We start from the raw sequence: 8,773 nt of genomic DNA, 5'->3' as shown, positions 1-8,773 counted from the left end.
AAAGAAGGCACACACAATGGTATGTTGCCAGATATGGGCAGAGTTGCCGGCACTACTGGAACTTCAAGCTCTTCCTTTGGTGACACCCTCCAAAAGCATGCAGTGAGAGCTATGCATTGGCTAGTAGCACCTTGGCTTAGTAATGGGTGCTGCCTATAATAAACCTTGAGAACTTTGTGTTTTGGAAAAGATCTGCACATGAAAGACATACATGCCAACCCTAACGATTTAGGTGAAAAACTCCAGATTTTCCATTAAAAATAGTGAAACCCTCGAAGAGAAACTAAATTGTTTAATTTACCACCTACAATCCGGTGAGGCGCAAAAATGGAATATGGGAAAGAACAGCCACGCGAGAAACGTCAACATAAAATCAGAATCTCGCAACCAATCCAAAAGCTCCAACGGTGAAGCCACATAAACATACTGAGCAGACTCGGACAAAGAGCATGAGCATAGAAGGAAAGTCAAGATCCAAGCAAATACAAGACAAACCCCAGCGACAGTTTAACGATAACAAAGGACAGAAACAGAGAGATCTACCCGAGAGGCAAGTATCAATGAAATCAAAAAGTCGCCATGATAAAGAAAATAATAACTCCTCAGACAGGAAAATATCAACAGCACAAAAAAGAAGTTATCGTAACACAAGCACCTTGAGAACAACACACGAGAGTGCTGAGAAAGTCAAAGCAAACAGTAAGAAGGAGTTCAGGTGGGCAATCAAAATGACACAAAGGAGCAGCAATAAAGAAGACGTCATTTTAAACAGAAGAACTATCTTGGCCATATTACATCAAACGACCAATTTGCAAAGGCTAAAATCAGAATGTATACAAATCTTGGAACCCTGGCACACCAAATACGGGGCAGAAGCACTGCTACACCTTAACTCCAACACGGCGTACAAAATGATTCAAAAACATCAAGAGGACATCTACAATCATGGATATCACACAGAAGAAATGACAGAAAGCAAACATCAATCAAACACAGAAACGCTTGAAAGAAAATCTGAAATCCAACTTGATGATAGGGAAATCAAGTCAAACAACAAGACGTCAGTCAACAAACAGAAAGAGGTCAACTCACAAAAAGAACACGTGAGAAAACAAACCCACAAAGTGACACAGAATCGACACAGAGTAGATAAAAGAACCCAGATCGGAGAGTGTGATACAAATAAACACAGTCCAATGCAAGACAGAACAGGAGAGAAAAAGCGAACGACAAATGAACAAATGAGTCACCCAATTGAGAAGGCGATAATAATAACGGTGACGCAAAGAGTAGACTGCAGCACGATCACACAGAAAAAAGAAGTGCCACAGAACACTAAAATGGGGCTATGGGCTTGGCTACCAAAGGCACTGTCGTTGCAATGTAACAAATAGCAATCCTGGCAAGCCAAAACGGCGACAAGCGACCAGCCTGATGAGCGGGCCAAAACAATAAAGTTATGCTCATGGAACACACAAGGGCATCTACATCTGACCACATCAGGGGAACCCAATCTTGGAGAATTTGACATCATATGTCTCCAACGATGGAAAGCTATCAGATCATTTTAGCACCAGCAGACAGAGGATGCAAAGGACGTCCAACATCGGGACTGATGACGGCATGCCGAAATGGATGTGGAGCATCAATTGGCAAAACACTAACTGCCAATCAATCAATTTTGGCTGTACTACTCATCTGGCAAGACGAAAGCAAACAAAAAGTGGGAAACAAAAAAGTCATCTTAATCAACACATATTGGAATCCGGCAACAATAAGTACAAAAATAATGTATTGCAATGTGCGAGGACGCAATTGAGATAGCCATGACTGAGCATCAAGCAACAACAATACTTGTGTGCGGAGACTTAAACGCAATTTGCAAAACAACAAAAAAAGCTGGTATGACCATAGCACAGAAAGCCACAGAACAACGGGGCAAAGAATGGCTCAGGTTTTGTACCGCGAGTGGACTGCAAAACTTAGACGATGCCCTTCCGGCTGCAAACAGAATACCAACATGGGAGCATCTCCCATCAGCATCCACGATTGATTACATCTTCGTTTCTCAGTCATTACTATATAACATCCAAGAGTTTAAGGTGCGTCGCACTGCAATGAGTAATCACATTCTGCTGGAAACATCATGGCTTGTAGAAACGAATAACATCACTCAAAACTTAAGAGTTGAGCCCAACGCCCAAGGAACGCGAATACAAATAAGTGCAAAGGACATTATTAAAGTAACAGCAAAATATGAAGAAGTTTCACCAGCGACAACATTTGACACCATTGATTACCAACCCTTGCTAATCCCGCACACACGTCTAAACAAAAGAAGTGGTCAAACAACAAAAAGGATACAAAACACGCATATAACAAAGAACTCATCGAAAAAAGACGCAAGTACAGGAAAACGCTGCGCAAACATTTCACAACCGAAGCACCAGCAGTCATTATTGGCATCAAGTCAAAATACAAAACATAGGTAAGAGGCCACAGGCATAAACTTTATCAAGCGGACGCAGAACAAATCACCAAAGCACTTATCACGATCAACAGCAGGAATTTCTGGACGCTTCTAAGAGATATAGACCAAACCTTAGAGAAACAAATTCTAAACAACATAAGTCAACATGTGTGGGAGAAACACTTTGAAACCATCTTCAAAGCAGAAACAACGGAAATTAGCAGCGAGCAACAACCTGAAGCAGAAATAACTGAAATCAGCACCGAGCAACAACCTGAAGCAGTAAACTGGGTCAATGTAGACAATAAGGAAGACATTCTGGACACAATAAAGAAATTGAAAAATTCCAGGGCACCTGGCCCAGATGGCATTACCAACGCCGAACTGAAGACACACCCAAATGAATGGACTAGCTTCATTGGTGCCATATTTCATCGCTGCACAGAACTAAAGTCGATACCCAAATCATGGACCAAAGCCATAATTGTTCCAATATACAAAAAAAGGAACTTATCGGATCCCACAAATTTCTGTCTCATCGCTTTATTGGACGTCATAGGCAAGGTATACGCAATGCTACTAATGAAAAGATTCAAAGTGTGGGCCGCATCTGCGAAACTCATTGACGACTATCAAACTGGCTTAAAAATAAATGCAGTAACCACGTGCAACATTCTGGCGTGTAATATACTAAAAAGCAAAGCTCTACAACATAAACAGCGCCTAATTGTAGTCTTCATTGACTTCACTCAAGCCTTCGATCGAATTGAGAGACCACTCTTATGGAGAAAACTGAAAGAGTGGGACTGCCCAGAAGGCATTTTAGCACCCATACAAGCTCTGCACTCCAATACCACAATGAGAGTGCGTCTCAGTCAGGAAGGAGACTTGTCAGGCGAAGTCAAAAGCACACGCGGAGTGAAGTAGGGCTGTCCACTGGCCTCTGCGCTATTCATCACCTACATCGGTGACATCCAAGAAATCCAAAAAACAATAAGAGTCTTTCCGCCAAAAATTGGAGCCACAGAAATTGGTCACCTGCTGTACGCAGACAATCTCACCATCTTCGACCAAACAAAAATAGGGCTACAACGCAAACTAACTGCCCTACAGCAATACGCAACGAGTAATCATCTGGAATCAACATAAACAAAACAAAAGTAATGATCTTCCAAAATCGTGACAAAAAAGCCAGCAACTAGGCCAAATTGAAATTGAGGCTGACAACTCATTCAAATACCTCGGAGTATTCCTGGACAGCTCATGTCTGGAAAGCACAATGAAAAAGGAACTGTTGGAAAAGATAAACAAATTAGCGGCACAAGCAAAAATCATCGACGGAAGATTCAGAAAATTCTCACTTGTGCCAACACTAAACTATGGGATGGAAGCAATGCCCACGATACTAAAGCAAATATGGGCAAAATTGGAGGCCCGGTTTTGGCGAAAGGTACTGAGATTATCTCAATCTACATCAGGAGCAGCCATCCGGCGGGAACTCAGTCTCCAATCACTACAATGTACAGTGGTGTGCAACACCATGATGCTCTTTAGAAAAGTCAGAATGGACACCAGTAAGAGGATCTTCAACATGATCAAATGCGAAATGGACTGCAAAAGCAGTGATCTGTTAACAGTATGGCAAGAAGAAAACCAAAAAGTACTACATGATATAGCATCTGACGAACAAGAACTGATTCAAAATCCATGCAAAGTTCTAAGGAAAATCAAAGATGCAGACTGGGCAAAGACGATAGACATCACAGTCAGCTTACAACTTACTTTGCACTTACATTGCAACACACTGAAAAGAAATCAGTTACAGAGTTTCATAAACCAATTTCCAAACAGACAGGCGAGAAACTTAATTTTGCGAGCACGACTGAACTTAATGAAAACCAACGAGATATTACACATCAGGGGACAAGCGCCAACAAATGGCTGCCGATTCTGCGGCAACACAACACACCCTGTCAAAGAGACTACTCATGACATGTCCAGCAACAGCTGCCAGCAGACAGCAGTATCTGTCCCATATGGCCGGCTTTAGTATTGCAAATGAAGAAAACACATGGTGGTGTAGACTCATTGGAGGTGACAAAATCATGTGGAAAATTGCAGCAGCTAAAATGCTGGAATATATTGAGCAACATCTACTTAACAGCAAAGTGTGTTAGTGAACATCAAATCAGTCTAGACATTTGACAACGAAACCACGACACCATGAAGTGTACACAAACAGTGAGAAATTTGCCAGGGAAACAGATGGTACGAATTGACAAGCATGTCTGTAATTGTAAAAATCTTATTTGATTAAACAATCAAAAAATAGTGGTATTTGTTACTTTCTCCTGCCTAAAATAATTCTAGCAATGCATTTCTATTGGAAAATGTATTTCTCCTGATTTCTAATACAATCTCCCTCCCAGGTGCTTCAGAGTGTTGGCATGTATGCATACCTCCTTCTAATCCCTGCACAACGATATAACTCAATTGGCTCTCATCCGTCAAAAACAAAATCAGGTTTTTTCAACCGCTGTGGCAACACAAATGATGACACCTCTTCACTCATGTGCTCCAGAATGTTGGCATGTGGGTGAAGGAAGGAAATGGATCGGACGAGTAAGAAAAATAAACATAATCAAGAGGTTCCTGGGTACTCACGAGACGCAAGGTGTCTCGTAAGTACTTGCAAAAGGAAGAGAGGCGTGGAGACAATGGGAAATGTAAAACAAGTGGACATGGACCGTAATCTCATGTAAACAGAGAACAAGTTACAGCATGATTTACGTAACATGAATCAACGAATCATGCACGTGGAGAGGACGCGTTGCTAGGTACGTTCCTCTAATGGGAAATAAGCTCTACCCTTCGTTTCCTCGAACGTAACGTGCAACACACGTGACGACGACACGTTGCTGGGTCTGTTCCTCTAATGAGTACTAGTCAGTATCCTACCTGTCCAGGTGTGTGTGTATGTTTTTGGCTGCTACATGAGTCGTCGTAGGTAAGTTGAGGTACCTGTGGGGGCCCATACACTGCTAGCCTTTTCTGTTTGTGTAGCATGGCCCCGGGAAGGGGTCTCATGCCGCCAACCCTGTCGTTTGTGTCCTGTAGTGTTGCCTTGTCCTTGGACTACGTAACGGGTTGGGTTAGGACTAAGTATGGTAGAGGATGTACCTGAACGCATCGTAATGGATTGTCTTAGTAGGACAGAGTATGGAATTTGGTGCACCTGCACACAGAGTTTGGTCGGGAACACAACAGTTTTGGCTCAATGGTTGTGATGCTTAAAGGGCATGAGGCTGGGCATGAGGCTGGCCACCGGTGCAGTGAATTCTTTTTAGAGGGTGGAAATGAAGGTTGACTATGGTGTGGAAAAGGGGCATGTCTGCTGAGTGAAAATAGTGTTGAATGCAAAGGTAGCTCTAGAGCATTGCGAGCATTGCGAGCATTGCTCATACTAGTGTGCGCATCTAAGCACTGGGAGTGTGAATCCTAATCACAGCGGGAGACTGATTGAAAGCGATGATGGAGAGTTGGGTCACTGGGTAGTTGCTGCAGGAACTTTGGGTTCGCGCGATTTGATCCAGTGTGCAACAATCTGGACACAGGAGGTGAGAGATTGGACACAACAATACGTGTGCATATAGGCAGAACATATTGTTCCAGGGGCCACGGTGCCCTGCTGAGAGACTTTGACTTTGAATTTCGCTGTTTGGTCTTAAGTGGGAATGTTGCTTTGACCGTGTCTCTTATATGATCCAGCGAAAATGCAGCATCCTGTACTGGTGCCTGTAACCTCAGAGGGCACAACAGCAATGACAATAAGTGTGTATGTATATACAGCAAAAATCAAAATCATTACCATTCTAGACAATTCTAGTACAAATTAAACATATCCCATGCATACTAATTAAGATATTTCGTATTTTCCTATCTCCACTGTGTTCCTCTTCTCACTCCATTACACATGAATTAATATATGTAATGATTTTTGTGGAATATACTTTTTCTCTGATCACAATGCAATGATGTTTGAATGTTGATGTTTACTTTCTTTTTCTCTTAAATGTATAGCTGTGTAATAATGCTAAACGCTTATTATTTTTATGGATTACACAATCACCTTTTATGATATGATGATGTAGAATTGATGCCTTGAGAGAGACATTTTCTGGGGCGAAACACGTGTCAGCAAATATATGTATTGTAGATGTATTGCATTACACTTTGAACTAAAGCAGACTTTAAAAGTATGACCTTTACTAAGTGGAATTTATGGAATCTTATGTTCTTGCTAATAGGATGGCTGTCTGATCTGTCATTGTTGTAGATTATAGTTCTTTTTTGCTTTCGTTAGGTGAAAATTGATATTGGTTGTCTTCCTGGTCGGTATTTAGGGAGATGGTCTGATGGGTGCTTTGGACGGGAACCACTCCGTATCAATGTGTGTGTGTTTTTCCAATAATGCTGCCGTGACACTTTCCATCAAATTTATCCCATGGGCTTTAGCCATTCAAACTGCGGGGAGATGGCTTCTCTTCCAAGGCAAACCTGTGCTGCCAGGAATAGATTTCTTGGGATGTGCGACAATTATGCATGACCCTCTTTCCTTGTTTCTACCACAAACACAATCAACAGGGGAGTTAATTCCCTGCGAATCCCATCTATGCCGTGTATCCAACCCAGAATTTCCTTCCAGCACTGTTGCACCAAGGGAAAACTCTACCATTGATGCCAAAAATAAGACAGTGACACAGCCCTTCCAGCAGTTGAAACGTGCACCTGGCTAGCTACTGAGGGGTTAGTTGCCACTGCAATAACCTGCTGTTGTGCATTTTATATTGGACAGCTCTTGTCAAGGCCCATACTGCTCTATATATCATTTCTTGCTCCTCTGCATCTTCCTCCTCTAGCCCTAGGTCTCCCCCCGACCCCCTAGTCCCATTATGATTGTGTGCATGGTCAGATGCCATTTATCCCGCAGGGATGTGTATAGTTTAGAGATGAACCCCATGGACCCCTGGTGGGAGTTAAGAATTTGCTTGAAGGGTGTCACCGGGGGCTGCAGTTGTTTCTTCCAATGTGGGTCTAACAATATGCCCTTCAATAGAAAGTATGTCAATGGGTGTATTGTCCCTACATTTAAGGCCTGTTCGAGTTCTTCCTTGGTCAAGAAGATTCCTTCCTATATTTGGACGCAGGAGGTTTCATTTTGGCAGTATATGAGGCGCTGGTTTGCGGCTTCTGGTAGTGGAACGGAGTGCCTCCGGTGCAGATGTGAGAGGGATTTTGGTAGGAAGATCTACGGGTTGTTGCAGATGTTACGTGGAGCATTTAAGACATCTGTATCGTGCCAATATAAGCTCCATGGCATTGAGCTTCTTCATCGCTGGCGATGTGACCCTGTCCATCTCTCTAAAATGTTCGACGGGTGTTGGGGAGGAGCTAGCACCTTCCTGCCCCCCACCAAGTGATTAGGCAAGACTTCTCTAAGCACTACAGCACTGAGAAGGCTTTTTTTCATGCAAATATAATCACAAACACAGACGTGGCCAGGCACTAAATGAAGATAGTATTTAAATATAAGGTGTAATTAACTATTACACTTGTAAATGTTATTCTATTTAGTTTTTCTCAATGCACAACAGAAGTAGGCTCTGTGCCAAAAGAAATGCAGCCTGTGCTAAAAATAGATTACAGGCATTGCCATGGTGTTCTGCTAGCGCTGGCAGGCCAGCGCGTAACTTAGAAGCTGTTCCCTGTCCATCAAAAAACCCATGCAGACTAAAGGCGCAATGCACACAATGCAGAATTATGAAAAACAAGGTTTTAAGGGGAATTACTGGACCAGATACAATATGAGTATATTGAGTGAAGTATGGAGAGCATGACTGGAAAATGTGTTTATCATCATTTTGCTACATTATGAATATTTATATATAAACAGGAGCTACAATGTATTCTTGAATAGGCTAGCAGTATGCTAAGTAGTATGTCCTAAACGGAAACCTGGCCATGAAGGAAGGAAGACTGCAGCACCCCTTATAGGGAAGAAAGACAGTTGTGGATGAGCCATGCCAGTATCCAGTGACCTAGTCAAGAAGTATATAAGGCTCCTGCCTGGCACCAGTCTGCAGGAGCTGGGAACGATTGGGGACAGAATATGCCATTCAAGGAGCAGAGTTCTTTGCCCAACCCTCGTTTCTGTACATATGAAACTTATTATCCTTGCAAGATAAAGACTCTTGGCCTTAATTCCCTAGAGGGGTGAACTTTAATCTGGTGTGAGTATGATTA

General features: G+C 42.5%; 1 protein-coding gene across 4 annotated transcripts in view; it reads left to right on the top strand.

Moving 5' to 3' along the window:
- The first annotated feature begins 5,375 nt into the window (after nt 1-5,375).
- CHD6 (chromodomain helicase DNA binding protein 6) overlaps nt 5,376-8,773 on the top strand; it is a 2,307,824-nt gene continuing 2,304,426 nt past the window's right edge. For 3 of the 4 annotated variants that reach the window (XM_069652122.1, XM_069652123.1, XM_069652121.1), the window contains exon 1: nt 5,376-5,477. The gene's annotated coding sequence lies outside the window, so the exon portion shown is untranslated. The remainder of the gene's footprint in view (nt 5,478-8,773) is intronic. The other variant, XM_069652124.1, reaches the window with a different exon arrangement.

Source organism: Ambystoma mexicanum, chromosome 3p (genome assembly GCF_040938575.1).
Source record: "Ambystoma mexicanum isolate Mex_15411 chromosome 3p, UKY_AmexF1_1, whole genome shotgun sequence".
NCBI classification, from domain to species: Eukaryota; Metazoa; Chordata; class Amphibia; order Caudata; family Ambystomatidae; genus Ambystoma; species Ambystoma mexicanum.
This window is presented reverse-complemented; position numbering and strand designations above follow the sequence as displayed.